Raw genomic sequence first — 19,662 nt, forward strand, 5'->3', positions numbered from 1 at the left:
CCAGGAAGGGAAAGTTACAAATTTTGTATTTAAGACATTGTCCCTATTCCTAGGTGCAATGATTATTCCTAAGAGTTATGAGAAGATTATTTTGATATAGAGAAGTCTACTGCCTTAGAAATTTTTGGATGCTACCCTAGCTATGCCGGTAACCAAAGGGGTTACTTTCATACATATGCTGTAGTAGCATTGTCTCTAGGCATAGAGAACCCAGAGGAACTAGAAGAGTATGGCAAACACCGTTTGCTAAGGTAAAATGAAAGCCAGATTCACTGGAATTGCCAAAGTCATTAGAATGGAAAGATACATTGTAAAAGACTTATGTGTTACATCTATCTATCCAACGATGATTAATAAAAATCTTTTGTTCTCTCCATTTGTTTTGTGCTTCCATGGCATCTGAGTTTTTAAATTTTTCGGAACGCTTCAATTTCTTCCTTTCCATATGTTTGAGTGTCTGCATCAGTTTGGATGACCTCAAGGTTTCTTTTTTATGTAGTTGTTGCAGTATCCTTCTATAGAACCATTGGAACACTTCTTGTAGGCTATTTGCCTTACTTTTTCTACCACCATGTTGTGTGTGCCTGAAATATGCATTTCGGGCCATATAGTGTGATTTCTGGAGTCCTTGTGTGTTCCAAATGCTAGGATCTCCATACTTGTTGATAAAGTAAGGCATGTGGTTGTAGAGAATATGCTGCATAAGAAAACATACAATGCAAGTTAGTATCGATGGCTAGGAAACAAGAGTAAGCTAGAAACATACCATGTAGTATGTAATGTTGGTGTCAGTCCAAGCAACTCTGAATGCTTTTTTAAACGCTTGTAAGTTGTCTTGAAAGCTCTTTTTGTCTTGCTAGGAGTAGTTGACTTTCTCACACATTTGGAACAGAGAATCAATTGAACGCCAAACATCTGCTTTAACATTCCTTGAAGCACCTTCATGGTCTTTCACTGCACTATGAAGCTTTTTCCACTGTTGGTATTCGATTCGACTTGTGTAGGTTGTTGTATATTACTTTCCTAACTTTGTAAGTTTGTGTTGTTGATTATTCATTTGCTTGGAAAGAAATCTTCTTGCCTTAACACTTCCAATAGAGGGCTTCATTGGAATTTCCTTTTCATTTGATGACTTGTTAGTGTCCTTCAGAATCTGGACATTACCTCCATGTAGTCCAATTTCTGATAGCACCTTCTCTAATGCACTGATGGCTTCTTTCCTCTCTGCTACATTCTTGATCTTCCAAGCAAAACCAATGTGGAGATATACCAATTTCTCTATGATACGACACAAAGCATGAAGCATGCACATATGCACATTGGAAAGAGGAATCTCAAACACTGGTTTAAAGTTCTCATCCAAAACTTGTCTGTTGGGTGGTCATCTCCACCACTTAGAGTCCATCACCCTTGTAGAGTCCATGCAGTAAAGGCATGGAGACTTCACATTGGCCCCTTTGCTACAATTAAATAAGCACTTGAGAGTCTTCAAATCACCGGCAAGATACCATTGGACTTGAAATTCCCCCCTTTTCTCTACATGGAGCATCCTGTTTGCATTCATCTGTTCTTTTGATGAGATTGGGGATATGTGTCTGATGAAATACCCAAAACAAGGATTCATGGTCCTCTTTCTTGACCTCAAGTGAACCTAGCCACTAGATGTTCGTCTCGGACTGCACACTAAAATACTTGAATCATCCCTACTACCCAAGTCCCACAGTTGTTGTGCCTCCTTCGATGCTTATATCCTTATCCGTCCACTAATCTACAGAAAAGGATTCAAGGAACACTATCAGGTTTGTGTTCTAGCTCTCATAGTGCAAAGTCTGAACAATACATTATCCATTATTCATAGCTTAACAAAAATGTAAGTGACCTATCATAGTGCAGAGTCTAAACAATATATTATCCATTATCCATATCTTAACAAAAACTTAAGAAACTGACCTATCAAATGGAAGAGTGTAGGTAGCAAGGCTAAGGGGAGTCTCAAGAGTCTAGATTCCCAAACCTGCAAGCAAGAAGCACCAATTTCCAAAGTGGTTGGAGGGTAAATTATGATAGGTTGATACCCTATAGGCATGCCGCATGAGGAGATCTACATAAGCCTTAACTTCAATGGTTGGTAAAATTAGTAATTTTGATTAGGAAAACATATAATTTAATTAATCAATTATATATATATATCCCTTCATGTGCAAGTTTTGAAATTTCCAACATCCACTGTGAAAGGCACATCTTTTTTATCTCATAGATCCTTATACTTCTACAGGCAAGTCAAATTGTACGTGGAAGGGCTTTGCAACCTTCAAAAATAAACACTAGTCCTACTCCCTCCTGAGCCTCCTCCTGCGATTTCCTCCTCGTTCACCTACCCTCGAGTCTTCCTCCTCCTCTGCCTGGCTTGGTGGGAAGAGAGAGAGATAGTTCTGGTGGTATCTTGCATCCTCCTCCTCTACATGGCTATAATAGATATCCTTTACAAAAGTACCGAGGCACAATGTTTTGTGATAAGAATAGACAGGTAATCTTTCCACTCTATATGTTTGGACCTATAGCCATGATGATCCATTTTAAAAATGAGACTTCCAAAGGAGAGGAGCTTGAATAACCACAAATCAAAGAGGAAACCCTAGAGACCCTTTCTTATTCTATCAATTGTAATGATGAAGATGCCTACCTAGTTTTCTAAGGAGAAAATGATGAGCACTAGTTAAAGTATGTCAAAGCCATGGAAACCCATATTGGATTTCGGAGAGTAGGAGAGGAAAATGACATTTCTCTATCCACATCAAAACTATCAAGAGATGATAAAGGGGATGGGAAATGTCTACAAACATGAGGAAGCATCTAGTATAATACACTACGTGGCCCATGAATCTTTGTACTCCCTTAGAATTTTCTTATAGGGATCATTCTACGATTAGTCTGACTATGCTATTATCAATAAAGATGCCCTTTTTTGAAACAATATGTCCTAGGATTACACTATCCAGCTTTGACATTTCAGAGATCCTATAAAATCTACATATCTTTAAGACCATCCTAAGACACTTCATGAGGAATTTATGTTGATATTGTCCACAAATACTTCTAGGATCTTCCTCAGTATTATTTGAATGTACTGCTCATCAACCTTTGGAATTCCCCGAGGGCATTGCTTAGTTCAAATGGCATTACTATAATATGGAATACCCCATTTCACATTAAGGATCATTTCTTGTTGATCACTTGGGTCTATGAAGTTGTTTTTACCCACAAAAGTGGCCCAAAAAACTATAGACTTCTTTGTCTGCAACACATTCTAGTACATATTTGATGAAAGACAAAATACATTGATCCTTGATAGTGGCTTCATTGACATTTTTGGGGTTAACACAAACTCTTAGCTTGTCGTTCTTTTCGGGGTCAATGAACACTCTTACCTTTAGACTCTTTTACAAAACAAAAAAATGATAGATGCCCATTTGGTATGTTCAATTTTGTAGAAACATTCCACTGAGATAAAAATACTTTAGTTCCTCCTAGACTTGATCTGCATAGCTAAGGTTCATTGGTCACATTCCTTGTTTGACAGGCCTAGCATTATCTCTAATGGGGATTATATACTTGTTTACTTTGGGGGGAACTCCTTTCATATTTGTGTGTATCCATGCAAAGATGTCCTTGAACTTTCCACAAGATTTGCTTCTTTGGTCTTAGCGAAAGATGTTATATGCTTATCATCCAAAATTAGTTTGGCTTGTTCAAATTGAATTAGTTGGGCTTGCTCAAATTGAATAAAGCACTCTTCATTGTGGTAAGCCTTAGCATGGAGGTCATGTTCTTCTTGCTCCTTGAGCTATTTTTCTTCCGCCTTGATTTCCTTTGCCAAGGTTTGATTTTTGGCCTTTGTGGCACTTCACAAGAGTTTGATAGGACCTGACATCCTAGGGTTGGATTCATCTAGATTTGGCTCAAATAGGTTAACTCGAACTGTGATTCCCTTTGTCTTTTTCTCCACCCTATGGCTCATAAAATTCACATAAACCTTCCAAGCTTTGTCTGAGAGTACTTAAGCGTTTGTCTTCTTTATCCTTTGGATTTTTGTGAGCTTCTCCCTATTCTTCAAGTGCAAGTACCCATAGCTTTAATACCACTGTCATGGGACCTCATGTACTTCTTGAAGAATTAATTAAACTCACATATATACATCAAGAATAAACCATAGACTTAAATCAAATCGACAAGATTGAGCATAGCATAAAATAAAACATGAGATAGAGTAAACATCACCATTATTGGGTGCCATCTCCCACCTCATGCGTGTAGCTCCCACTTCCACGACATGAGTATTTTGAGATTTGTATTCAATATATAACCTAAGAAGCTAATAATAGTTGTGCGTACAAATTTCGGCTTGCTTTTCCACTTTTTACAAAAATAGCTCAAGCACTAGAGCTTGTTCACACACTAAGTGTAAATAACAAAAACTCTTCTAACACATGTGCTAATAATATAGCAGCACCATGCACCAGCGTGCATAAATAATATGTACAATCATTTGGCACGTAGCGAATAAAATAATATAAAATAATAATAATAATCTGAGATGATATAGACAAGATCCTCTATGTGTAACATGTGCACTGCTTATCACCTATCGCACAAACGTAAACACATTAGTTGTTTCAATTAATTGCTACCTCCACAATAATTAATCCCAATATGAATTATTGATAGGAACAAACATAGCATACACTCACCACTTGTTACAGTTGATGAGAGTGTCATTTTACACATCCTTTAGCATGGTGTGTATTACCACTTGTTACACTGCAATTAGCATGACACATCATTGCATAAACAACTTCTTACACTCTGACCATGTGCAATTGTCTAGCATATTCCACTTGTTTCACTTTGACCACACACAATCACCAAGCATGGCACTATTTGTTACACCTTAGCAACATACACCCATCAAGCATGGTCTCAATCTACATACCAATAACAGTAGGTAACTAGTATTTAATACAGGGTCACCCACGATAATAATTCACTTGGATGGCACTATTTGTTACACATTAGCAACATACACCCATCAAGCATGGTCTCAATCTACATACCAATAACACTAGGTAACTAGTATTTAATACAGGGTCACCCATGATAATAATTCACTTGGATGGCACACTAGCATTTGGGCATCCCCATTTAACTAAAGGGTAGACATTATGGAACAGTAAACCGCAACTAGGGAAAAAAAGTAAAACGCAAAAAGCAAAAGATAAAAAGGAAAAAAAGTTTAAGAAAAAGAGAGAAAAGGTTAAAGGGAAAAGATAGGTTAGAAAAACAAATATGGGAAATTTAAAAAAAAAATACACAGCTAAAAGTTCTAGAAACATATTTTAGGGTGTGGGGATCACGTTGGTGCAACCTGTACAAACTAGTGTGCCTGGGAATCTCAAGAAAGTGCATACCCAAACTTTTCCAAGGTGTCCTGAACTATCTGAAACCTATTTTGGACAAGTTTTCTCAACAAAAGGAAAATTTAAAAAATCAATTTTCAAACTTCTTGGATCCTAGTAAGCCCATGTATTAGAGGCCTATGTAGATGATAGTGCATTTATTGAGCTAGGTACGTACCAACCTCCACTAGGCTTTGGACCTTCGATCAAAACCTAGTCTAGCATTGTACAAGGACCTGTAAAAATAGAGGCCTGTGATATTTCGTTTAACTTCGAGTCAATGGAAGGATCCCCAGTCCCCCAAGAAGTGAGAACCCTAACCAAGCTTTACCAGCCTGGCCAACCACCACTCTTTTTTATCACATAGCTAGCTACCTTAGAGATTAGGTCTCAACTACTACCTTTGAACCAAACCTTACTACATACCAACCACATGATGGAGGAGTTGAGGTAAAATCTAGAGAGACACTTGGTGTAGTCTCATCCTTATAAGCACGGAGCATTTATGGTGATATCCCTATCCATGCACCTTCAACAACTGTGACCATTGACCCACGTCCCCCCTGCTAAGTGCTTATGCCTAAATGGCATAACATTAGAAGAAGTGCAAGAAGTATAGGCAATTATCAAGGGTGCTAGAGCCAAAAAACATGAGACTTTGCAATTGGCACAACAATGATTAGTAGCCTTAATAGCTTAGTATACCCAAAGTTAGTCCTAAGCCAGGACCGCACAAGTAGTGCCTGACAGCCTAGATACATGCTATAACATTACATCTACCTTAAGGAAAGAACTAGGTGTGCAAGTTTTGGACCAATGTCTTTTTATAGAAGACTAGGAGTATAACGCAGCAACAGAAACCCTTGTGGATTTAGGCACAACTCAAATCTACGATGTTAGTTGGAAAGAGATTATTCAATTAGTCTCTAGGGACACAATGGAGGAGGAACACTTGCAAGAGGGCATCTGCGATTACATACATAGGATCATCGAACATGAAAGGATCCAGAGACTTGTGAAGTAGGGATATCCAAAGAAAGAGTGCCCACAATAAGGGAAATGCTAACACTCCATGTGCCGATGGATCCTACTTTTATAGTATCACCTGTGACCCACCCCCATCTTCAGTCCCACAAAGCCATGTAGGGACTCAAGAGCATGCTAGCACAAGATTTACATTCCTAGATCCTAGAGCTATCCCTGACCAAGACATTGCTAGCGCATTGCTTAATTGAGTGGTAACTGACATATTATAATTATCTTTAAGCCATAGGCCCACAACCACGGTAGAAACCACCCCCACTTTCCTCCCTCCACCTTGGCACATCTACTTTTTGAGAGGATCATCATCTTCACATACACCATTCGTCACATGTCATTCTAGTGCGCCTATGACACATCCATTTCCTAAAGTCATTCACTGCACTACCGACTCGGATTGTGAGACCGATTGCACTTAATTCCCACATGACTACAGCACCTATTGGGGTACCATAGGACACACACCTTATGTTAGACATTTAGCTCCACCTAGATTTAGACCAACGTATCCTCATGCAGTGCCATGTGTTACACTTGCAGTTGTTGCACTTGTTGTGCCAGCCGCCCACCACACAGGCCCAGTTGCTTTTGCATAAGCCCTTGAAAGAGGGACAATTGAGAGCATAGCGTTTATTATGAGAGATGGGGGGGTCAACATAGCTATTGAAAGGCCGTCCAAATAGCCAAGCTAACTGAGAGGTTCAATGTAAATGGTAATTCTACGAGACATCTAGAGGTATTTGATTAAGTGTTTGAGGCCCTAGGAGAATGAAATGAGGTTGCTAAGACTAATGCCTTTAGTCAAATATTAGATGGTAAGGCTGGGGGTTGGTACATCTCTCAAGGTCTAGTAATGCTTAAACTTCACTGCTCTTAGGAGATTGTTCTTAAAGCAATTTGTGCATGAAGGAGTCTTAGAGGGTGTAGCTTCATAGCTACACAAAGCAGAGAGAGAAGAAGAGGAGTCGATACGAGATTTCATTAGACAGCTTAAGCATTTGAACTCTCATTGCTTTCTGCATAAACTCTATTCGAATAATCAATTGCTTTGATAGATTCATCCATGCAGTTAAACATAAAGTGATCTATAATGGCTTAGTCATTAGAGAGATCACTACATGGGCTAAAGTCACAAGAAATGCCATCCAATTAGAAGATAAACTCATGGTGTTCAAGGGAGCCAAAGCATCAAATTTTAAATCTATTACTTACGGAGTCACTGGACATAACACTTCTACTGTCAAACCCATTTGCTAAAAAGGTAATACTTTAGTGGAGATGAATTTCATAGAATTTATGAAAGCACTCTAGGAGAGGGGATAAAGGCAAATAAAGCTCCTCAAAATGTATATATATACCCAAGGAGAGAGCTCCAATAGTGCTTAATCTACCAACAAGGAGAGAGCTCCAATGGTGCTCAATCTGCCAACAAGGAGACAGCTTCAATGGTACTCAATCTGCCGACAAGGAGACAGCTTCAATGGTACTCAATTTGCCGACAAGGAGACAGCTTCAATGGTACTCAATTTGCCGATGATGTTCAATCTGCCGACAAGGAGAGAGCTTTAATGGTACTCAATCTGTCCACAAGGGCATTCGACCAGTCAGTGTCTAGTCTTAAGTGCATGCTATAATGAGAGCTTCAATGGTGGTCAATCTGCCCAACAAGGGCATTTGACTAGTGAGTGTCCAGCCCTATAAGGGCATGCTATAATGGGAATTATACTTTTTGTGGATGTTATGGTCATGAGGCTTCACAACGCCACACACGTTTACAAACCCTTTCTAATGCTTCCAGACCTCAGTAGTTGGCTTTACTACTCCATCACAGCCACAAGCCATAATACCTACTACTGCAACACCTCAACCCAATGATGAGCAACTGGCACAACAACCTATTGCAAAGGGGATTTACAATGTGAAAAATGTATCATTACCTCCACCAGTTTTGGGATCCTAAACTCACCTCAGAGGATTACACCATTGAACCAAATAAGTTTAGAGAAATCTTTTGGGTGTCTAGAATACGAGATTGACTTGGACAGTGCATCACACGTCACTAAGGACTTCACAGAGATTTATTATTTTAAGAATACTATCTAGTCGATGTAAAAGGTGGAGTCAAACTAGTATACCGGCTAGCTGCGATGGGAAGAGGTCAAGACAACAACAACCCTACTATCAAGAGAATGCCTCTTCAATGCTAGCATTGTCAGCGACCACACCGTCCCATCAAAAACCAAACAGTCACCAAGTTGCATCTTCTAGCATGCCACCTACAACATGTAATCGTTGTGGCATAGATCATTGGATCAAAGATTTCCCAATTAAAGTTGTAGCTGCAAATCAGCATAAAGGTCCTAGCATCACACCTCTTAACATGATTGGAGTGGGTGGTCAAACTCAATGATCGATTTTGACAAACCCTAACCCACATGTGAATGCAATAACAAGACTTATGGCTCAAAACACACCTGTTGTGGAAAAGAAAATAGAAATCCACGCTACGTCAGTAGCAGGATCCAAAAAGAAGAGGGGCCATAAAAGAAATAAATCCATAAACGAGGGAAAAAATGAGAAAACCGAACGGCGGGTAAACTTGGAAACACTTGACGAACCAGTCTACATGAATGATTTTGATGAGGATTCCAATTAAGTGGACAAACTAGAGACACTAAAAAGAAAACCAAGGAGATAAAAAAGGAAAGATTGCAAGCCATCAAGAAACCAAATAAAGAGAAACTTGGTTCATACCACCGCGACCCTATAAGATAATTGAAACAACTTCATGAGCTCAAGGATATAGTCACACATACTCAAGAGAAGTTACAACCAAGACCAAAATAAGTAAACATCTCTGACATTGTTCATCCAAGCAACCTAAAGCCTGCGCAACCCACAAACCATTGGACATACCTAGTGTCATCCTTAAGGTCAATGGGAACTCACCTAGATTCTTCCAAGCATGGATTTTGAACTCTTTAGGAGAATGGATTCTAAACTCTTTAGGAGAATGTTTGAGTACAAGAACCCCAAACCCATTCAAGAGGTGGAGATTCCAATCTCACCAGCACCCTCATATGGTAGAAAGGTGACGGGTACTCCATTGAACATCCCTAAGTTAATGGATTTCATGGCTTTGAAAATTGAGACCATAATCATTGCATGTCTATGTGGATGCCCTAAACTTTTTTCTACGTTGAAAGGTCTTCTTAATGGGGAACTTAATGTTGGACTACCACCCTTTGCAGACATGCATAAACGACATCCTTCCTATGAGACTACACCAAAGCCTCAAATGGATGAGAACAATGCCAATTCTGTGGTCAAATTACCATCAAACAAACTAGGACAATACTTTGAGAGTGATGAGACTAATGCAACCCTCTCCATTCATTGCCAAGGGAATTACAATAATGGGAGTCCTAGACGGTGGCTCAGAAATAAGTCTAATCACCAGGAAGTGTTGGAAAAAGATGGGTAAACCTTGCCTTAAAGTGTTTGACATTGTTGTCAAGATGGTAGATGGAACAATTACCAAACCTATTGTGATGTTACAAGATTTTATAATCAAGGTGTTAAAACATTGTTTGAAGCATACCTTCATTTACGTGATGTGGATTTCTCGAAACAAGCCGACTCTTGTGAGATGATCCTAGGAAGACGTCTATGCATGAAGCTAAAATGGTCCATGATTGGGCAAGAAAACATGTCTACTTCAGTTCGATGATTCAATTCTTAGAGTAGACCTTGTGACTTTGGTCATGTACCTCCTATGGGTAGTAGTGGTCTTTTTGATAATCAGATATATGAGCATCAATTCTATTCACTTATAATATTTCTTCACATGCAAGAAGGACAATAATGTGAGCCAGAGAGCATCCTAATCAAAGGTCATAGATGAAGGTGATAATTTAAGTTGTATTCAAATGATGGCCACCATAGACACTTCGGGAAGGCGAGGATCAACATGGGTAACACTAGATGGCGAGGAGCTTCCCAAAGTTGTACCATTGCGAATGCTGAGTGCCATGTACTTAGACGTACTCAGACAACAAGGGAATTAGTGAGGATAGTGAGCTTGAATCCACATGGAAGAAGACTTTGATTCATATACTTCTAACTCTTACACCTCTGGTGAGAGGAGTCTGGAAATGAGACAGAAACAGAACCAAAGCAAACACGGGTGAGTGGAACCAAACCAAGTAAAATTGAGACAAGTGAAAAAGAAACAGAATTGGATGAAGGAGCTTCTCACTAAAGAAAAAGAACATTGACGAAACAAAAATAAAAATGAAAGCATTATAAGATAAACATGCGCAGGAGGTTCCAGAAAGAATAATCACGGCCTAATGGCTACAATGGATTGGTGTTGTAGACATTTATCAAACGTTTATAGATAACTGGGGAGAAGAGTTACAAAAGGTCATGTATTGTGGACCATCCCCAACAACTGATATAGCTCAAGTGTGTCATGTCATGTATGGGGCACATGTATGTGGAAGCAAGGTAGATAAAGTTTAGGATGTCATGAAATTGGAATAGATAAGGGCTAAGGTTATTAGGAGTTGTGAATGGATGAACGTAAAAGGGAGTGAATGGTCAAAAAGTAGGCACATGGAAAGTGCAAGGGTGCACAAGGCATGTGGGCATTTATGAACACATGGATGGCACAAGGGTGCATGGAGCATGTTGAGAGATCTATGAGATCTATAAATGGATGTAACAAACTCATTATCTTAATGCAAAAATGTGAGTATGTGATTAATCCTAATCCATATCTTGTTTATCTTCATTAGTGTCACCATTATGCTCTAAGCATGTCTTCGTCCATCTTTCATCCACCATAGCTCTCACCTTCCTTAGTTATGCACTCATATTATCATCAAATCCACCTCAATTAACATGGTATCAGAGCCAAGGCACCCCATTTTCACTCCTTACACTAAGCATTAGCAAGTATTATCACCATCATTAGTGCTAATCATAGTTATTAGCAACCTTATTCTCTATTTTTCACTTGGCTAAAAATAGCTAGCCAATTGAAGGCTTGCCACTAAGCCATTGCCCATGACCTTCTATAAGGGTTCTCATCACTCCAGGGTGCAACTACAACTCCAAGGAAGCAGCTCAATTGGGCGCCATTCGCGCGAATGGGAGATGTTGGAATCACCGTTTAATTTGTTTAGGGAAAAACAAATTAAACGAATGGGAGATGTTGGAATCAGCGTTTAATTTGTTTAGGGAAAAACTAAAATTCCGCTTCTTCGCATCAAATCAACTCAAAAAGAGTGGTACTTGGGGGTTTTTAGATGTTGCAAATCCACTAAAAGCATCAAAAATTGCAATGGAGCAGCGCATTGTGAGATCCAGGCCTATGCCTTTGTTTTTCATTAAGGTTTTGATAAGCTCTCTAATCCTTGATTAAAAGTTGATTAATCCAAGTATCTGTTGGAATTAGGGTTGCAGGTATGCACACACAACTTCAAGAAGATAAGGAAGCTTGAGCACAACACAGTAGTGTATTATGAGTGCCAAAACAGAAAGATTACAAGCCCTAGAAGATAATGGGCGTATATACAATGCACGGGGGAAAAAACCTCCTAGTGAGGGAAAAAGTGCCCCGGCGGTCCTAAGTGTGTTCACACACATCACTACTATAATATGGTAACAAATCCCCCCTGGAGTGATGCGGTGAACAAGAGCTAGCACTCATGTATAGGGAAGTGTCTAGCTATGTGGACGAATCCACAAAAGGGAGTAAGCCCAAAGCTTTGCGAAAAGCTTCGAACTTCTCACGAGGCAGAGCCTTTGTGAAAAGGTCTGCAAGGTTATCCTGTGTTGGCACATAAGCCAAACTGATCTCTCCTGCAGAGAGTCTCTCCCTGACATAATGGTAGTGCACCTCAATGTGCTTCGTACGAGCATGGAACACTGGGTTCCGCGCAACTGCCAATGCGCTCTGACTGTCAGTGAAGATGGTGGTGGCAGATGGCTGCCCAACACCCAAATCAGCCATAAGGCGTCTGAGCCACACACACTCAACCGTAGCTGTGAAAGCTGCCCTGTACTCAGCTTCACAACTAGAAGTGGCCACAGTAGGCTGCTTCTTGCTCAACCATGATATGCATGAGCTTCCAAGCATGAAGCAAAAACCACTCGTGGACACGCGTGTGTCATAACAACCAGCCCAGTCAGAATCTGAAAAAACATGTAAATCTGGCGGCAATGATCCCCCCTTGGGATAAAACAACCCAAGATGCCGAGTACCACTCAAATAGCGAAAGATACGCTTCACTGCCTGCCAATGCTTAATGCCTGGGCTATGCATAAATCTGCTCACCTGTGAGACTGCAAACTGAATGTCTGGCCTCGTAATGCATACATAAATGAGGCAACCAACAGCTGTCTGATAGAGTGTGACATCAAAGTGATCTCCAGCATCATGAAGACTCAACTTCAAACCTGTCTCCATTGGAGTAGCAATAGGCTTGCAGTCTTCAAGGCCAAATCTCCGCAACAATGTTTCAATATACTTTGTCTGACACAAAGCAATACCTCCATCACACTGCTTAAATTGTATCCCCAAATAATGATGCAAATGCCCCAAATCTGACATCTCAAAAGAGGCATTCAAATCAGCCTTAAAATCAGCAATATGACTCTCATTTGGTCCTGTGAGCAGCATGTCATCGACATAGAGAGCAATGATTAGATGTACACCATCCACATGTTTAACATACAAAGTGCTTTCTGTTGGACTATTCTGAAACCCATGTGCAGTCAAATATGCATGTATTTTTTCATACCAAGCTCGTGGAGCTTGCTTTAAACCATATAAAGCCTTTTTTAACCTGCACACTTTGTTTTCCTGCCCTCTTTGAACAAAACCACGAGGCTGCGATACATACACCTCCTCATGCAAATCTCCATTTAAGAACGCAGTCTTTATGTCCAGCTGATGTACATTCCAACCATTATGAGCTGCTAATGCACAGATGCTACGAACAGTGGTCATACGACATGTGGGAGCAAAAGTCTCATCAAAATCAATGCCCTTCTCTTGAGCATAACCTTTTGCAACAAGCCTAGCCTTATGGCGATCCACTGTGCCATCAGGCTTACGCTTCAATTTGTATACCCACTTAGTGCCAATGGCCTTCTTGCCAGGGGGCAAGTCACATAAAGACCATGTACTATTCTTCATAATAGCATCGTATTCTGCTTGCATAGCAGCCATCCAATTTTCTGAACTTTGTGCCTCATCAAATGAAACAGGCTCACTTTCATCGCACATACTAGAAACAGCCAATGCATAACAATCTGACGCATAAGAGGCACCATGAGAGCCAGAACGAGTGCGACTAGACAAAGGGGCATCCAACTTGCTGTCACGCAAAGTCTGCACCAGCCATCTAGGCATGTTCCTAGAGCCCTCAATCTCTTGTCTCTCATCCTCAAGTGCATCATGCACATCTGCATCAGATATAGGCTGATCTGTGCCATCATTTAAAACCTGCATAGGCTGAAAAACTGCCTCATGAGGTATTGCACTTGACTGTGCACCACTGAAAAGAGGCAACAATGTATCATAGACATCACGTGAGCTGATATCTGTCTCCTTAGTACATGAAACCAAGGGCTGAACTGCATCTTCCACAAATACAACATCACGGCTAACCAAAATGCGCTTTGTCTGTGGATGATACAAACGATAGCCTTTGCTCTCAGCACTATATCCAACAAAAATACATTTGACAGCTTTGTCATCCAATTTTCTGCGATGTTGCACAGGCACTAATGCATATGCCAGGCAACCAAAAACACGTAAATGGCCAACAGATGGCTTGCGGCTATGCCAAGCCTCATATGGAGTGACAACCTGTAATGCTTTGGTGGGACACCTGTTTAGTACATAAGTGGCACACATGACAGCCTCAAGCCAAAAACCATGTGGTAGACTTTGACTCTTAACCATACATCTTGCCATTTCCATGAGAGACCTGTTTTTTCTCTCAGCCACACCATTTTGGTGTATACGGCACTGTACATTGGTGTTTTATCCCACGCTCAGCCAGAAATGCATTAAATTCTGAAGACATATACTCCCCCCCTCGATCTGAACGGAGGGTGCCCATCTTACTTTCTGACACATTTTCAGCCATAACCAAAAACTGTTTGAAGCACAAAAACACTTCGGACTTTGCCTTCAAAGGATATACCCATGCATGCCTGGTAAAATCATCAATGAAAGTCACGAAGTAAAGGTAGTTTCCAAATGATGGAGTTTGCATGGGACCACAAACATCACTGTGAACAAGCTGCAATCTGCGTTCAGCTCTCACTGATCCATCTTTGGGAAAGGAAGCACGCTGCATTTTACCCAATATGCAGCCCTCACAAACATGCTTGACAGGTGCCTCAAGCTTAGGCAAAGAAGACACCATTTCAGATTTCTGCAGGCGCAGCAAACTTGCAAAATTCAGATGACCAAAACGTGCATGCCACAGTTTTGCATTTGAAATAGCCTGCGTATCCATAATAGCACATGCTGAATCCTCTACACATTTGCCATCCATATTGAGCTTATACAGCCCTCGACATAGTGAACCAGATGCTACAATGATGTCACCACAAGAGAGATCATGAACAGTACATCTGTCATCCACAAATTTTACAACCAAACCTGTTTTGGCAAATGCGGAGACTGACAGCAGATTCTTTTTGATCCCTGGCACATACAATGCATCAAAAAGTGTAAAGGTGTTGCAATTTGCAACATTCAGCACAATCTGTCCAACTCCTTTAACGGGATAAGAGGAGTTATTGGCACAAGTGACAGTATTCCCTGTGGGAGCAGACTCAAGGAAAGTGAATAAACTGCGCTGCGAGGTGATATGCTTAGTGGCACCACTGTCAAAGTACCATACATCTGAATCTACTGCAGACATACATGTGTCATGCAAAGATGGGTCATAACTGCACTGCGCATTGAATGCCCATTCTGTATCTTGAACAACATTAGCAGATTCATTGTTAGAAGGAGAGGCATCTGCAACAGCCATACCAGCCTCTTTCTTCTTAGCCTCTTTCGCAGCCAGCTTAGGACACGCTTTGATGACATGATCATTTCCCTTACAGTACTTGCAAAATGTCTTCTGTTTGTCACCCTTCTTCTCATCTTTGTCTTCCTTCTTTGGTTGCGCAGCATTTGCAGATTTCTGCTTACTAGAAGAAAAGCCAGCTTTACCTTTCCCGCTTCTCTGACTAGCAACGAAAGCTTGATCTGCGACACGCATAATATTCCTGTTTTGCCTTGACTGGTCTTCTTGCAGCAAAACAGAAACTAACTCCTCAAATGATAAGGCATTGGGATTGCCTTTCATCATCAAGCGAAGAGTGGAAGCAAAACCCTGATAAGAATCTGGTAGACCATTCAAAACAGTCTGCACAAGTGAACTGTCTGACAGGATTTCATCTGCAGAAATGAGCTGCTCTTTGAAATCCTTGATCTTTGTCAAAAAGCTATCCATAGAATCACCTTCGGTCATATGCTCACTCTCCAACTGTTTTCGGAGGTAAGCAACACGAGCCTCATTTCTTGCCTGATACAATGTGGCAAGTACATCCCAAGCATCCTTAGAAGTCCTGCAGGAGCGAATATGTGGGATAATGGTACGTTTGACAGACAGCGCAATCAAGGCATGAGCCTGCGCATCTCTACCATCCCAACGAATCTGCTCTGCTGAAAGTGGTGGTTCTCGAACAGCTGCTACAGCACTTGTGCCTGCACCATCATCAACAGTACCTGTTTCTGATGTGTTTGCAGCATTCCCAGCCACAATAGGACGTGCATCAATACCCTGCACAATGTTCCATAACCCCTTTGCTACCAATACATGTCGCATCATATATGCCCACAATGGATAGTTGGTGCCATCCAACTTATCCTCAGCAGCCAACATGCGGAATACATCATTGTTGTCAGCCATGGCCAATGACTGTACTACTAGATGTAAATGCTGTCTGTAAGAGGTAAACCTGTATAAAATCGACCTGTGCTATGTAGCACAGCCCAAAACAGACGAATGGGCACCTGTCCTGCAGATTTTAATCTTGACAAAAAATCTGCACAGTAGGACGATTTTGCCTGCGCAGTACTTGGAATGCAAAAACGGAGGGCGAAATGACTTCAGATCAAAATTCTGAAACGAACATAGTGGGCCACCAATACCCTGATTGTAAGATCTTTCGCGCAGTTAAGTCTCCTGAGAAGTGACCACCGGCTACGCCCATATGTGCCTCTTGCAAAATGTATAGATACTCATCCTCTCGGGCACAACGCCTAAGAACGTCATCCTTTCCTTTTTTATAAAGAGTCCCTGCTATCAGGCAATAGGGTTCGCATTCTTTGATCAGCCTTCGAGCTAGATCTTTACGAAGCTCCTTGGGTGGAAAGCCATTAACCAAAAAGTTAACAATCTTCTCACTCCATTCAGGCATTGTCTCCACCATGAATAGGGAAGTGTCCGGTAAGTCATCATCAACCCCCGTAGGAGCCTCACCATTAGGTGTGCGAGACAAATGATCACCCATAATATGTTTTTTGCCAGGTCTCACAACAACAGTGAAATCAAACTCAAGAAGAATCAATAGCCATCGTGTGATTCTTCCCGTGGAGCATGGTTTGTTTACCAGATACAACAATGCTTGATGATCCACATAGAAAACAAACTTGGTGGCAAGGAGGTAATAACGAAATTTCCTTACTGCATATATCATTGCCAACCCTTCTCGCTCCGTAGTGGTGTAGTTCATCTCAGCATCGTTCAACTGGCGACTAGCAAAGCTAATGGGGTAGTCTAGCTTGTGCTCTCCAGGTTGAGTTAACACACACCCAATAGCAAAGTTTGATGCATCAATATGCACATGGAAGAGTAAATCCCAGTTAGGCATCCTCAAGATTGGAGCACTCGCCAAGGCCTTCTTTAATAGCTCATAGGCACGGTCACATTCTTCAGTCCAAATAAACTCGATGAGAAGCTTATACAATGGTTGAGCTATCTCGGCGAAGAAGAGAATAAACCTTCAATAATAACCAACATGGCCCATAAACCGTTGGACTCCCTTGTAGTTGGGTGGGTGGTGGCAATTCCAGAATGACCTTGATTTTACTCTCGTCAGTGGAAATCCCATTTTTGGACACTATATGCCCTAAGATAACTCCGTGTTTAACCCAGTATTGGCATTTGAAAGGATTCAAGGAGATGCGATATAATCTACATCTTTCAAATATTTTTCGTAAACACATCAAGTGCTCATCCCAAGAGGAATGAACACAAAGATCACCTAAGAAAGCTTCACAGAAGTCCCTTAGATATTCCTTAAAGGCCGTGTTTATCAATCGTTGGAATGTTGCAGGTGCATTGGTCAAGCCAAAAGCCATGACGCGAAAGGCAAACACTCCAAACTCCGTGATAAATGCTGTTTTAGCTTGGTCCTCGACTGCAATTGTGATCTGATTGTAACCCGAGTACCCATCTAAAAAGCTATATGCCTCCTTGCCTGCCACTCTTTCAAGCACATGTTCAGAATATGGCAAGGGGTAATGATCCCTTCTGGTGGCTGCATTCCAATCGGGGTATTGGTGGCTTAGTTATGTAGGAGCCATTGATGCTCATCGGAAGTTAGCGGATAATTGGGGACAATACCTCCAAAGTGTCATGTGGTGTATTCCGCAACCTCATGACATCGCCCAATTAGAAATCGAAGAGAAGCCGAAACTAAGTCGTACTGCAAGAAGGCGGCAAAACCAAGAGTTGGCTCAGCAACAAAAGAAAGCAGAATTGAAAGAAAAAAGCCTGGCACAACAGGAACCAGTAGACTTACACCCCGCACACCCGAGCATTTCAAATCATTTACCACAGGGGAACGTAAAGTGGTCTACACAAAAGCCCAATGAACGCCTACCAAAGGGAGTAGCGGTGTCTACGATGGCCCTGCGGTAGTTAAGGAGATAAACTTAGCAGATCCGGGTGAGGAGTCTAAACCAGTTTTTATTGCTCAAGACCTCACCAAGGCGGAAGAAGCTGCACTTACGAAGCTTCTCAAAGAATTCAAGGACATATTTGCTTGGACATATCATGATATGAAGGGTGTTCCACCCTCGGTGGTGCAACACACGATTCCAATGATTAGCACTGCTAAACCAGTCCAGCAATGTCCCTACCCAATGAATCCTAAGTACGCAAAGATTGTACAAGAGGAAATTGAAAAGCTTGTAAAATGTGGATTCATATACCCTATTGAGGACTCAGAATGGGTTTCTCCGATAGTCATCGTACCAAAGAAGAATGGGAAACTCAGAGTGTGCGTTGATCTCAAAAAGGTTAATGCAGCCACCAGAAGGGATCATTACCCCTTGCCATATTCTGAACATGTGCTTGAAAGAGTGGCAGGCAAGGAGGCATATAGCTTTTTAGATGGGTACTCGGGTTACAATCAGATCACAATTGCAGTCGAGGACCAAGCTAAAACAGCATTTATCACGGAGTTTGGAGTGTTTGCCTTTCGTGTCATGGCTTTTGGCTTGACCAATGCACCTGCAACATTCCAACGATTGATAAACACGGCCTTTAAGGAATATCTAAGGGACTTCTGTGAAGCTTTCTTAGGTGATCTTTGTGTTCATTCCTCTTGGGATGAGCACTTGATGTGTTTACGAAAAATATTTGAAAGATGTAGATTATATCGCATCTCCTTGAATCCTTTCAAATGCCAATACTGGGTTAAACACGGAGTTATCTTAGGGCATATAGTGTCCAAAAATGGGATTTCCACTGACGAGAGTAAAATCAAGGTCATTCTGGAATTGCCACCACCCACCCAACTACAAGGGAGTCCAACGGTTTATGGGCCATGTTGGTTATTATTGAAGGTTTATTCTCTTCTTCGCCGAGATAGCTCAACCATTGTATAAGCTTCTCATCGAGTTTATTTGGACTGAAGAATGTGACCGTGCCTATGAGCTATTAAAGAAGGCCTTGGCGAGTGCTCCAATCTTGAGGATGCCTAACTGGGATTTACTCTTCCATGTGCATATTGATGCATCAAACTTTGCTATTGGGTGTGTGTTAACTCAACCTGGAGAGCACAAGCTAGACTACCC

This window comes from Cibotium barometz, chromosome 8, assembly GCF_041138505.1.
Source record: "Cibotium barometz isolate CiBa-2024 chromosome 8, ASM4113850v1, whole genome shotgun sequence".
Taxonomy (NCBI): Eukaryota; Viridiplantae; Streptophyta; class Polypodiopsida; order Cyatheales; family Cibotiaceae; genus Cibotium; species Cibotium barometz.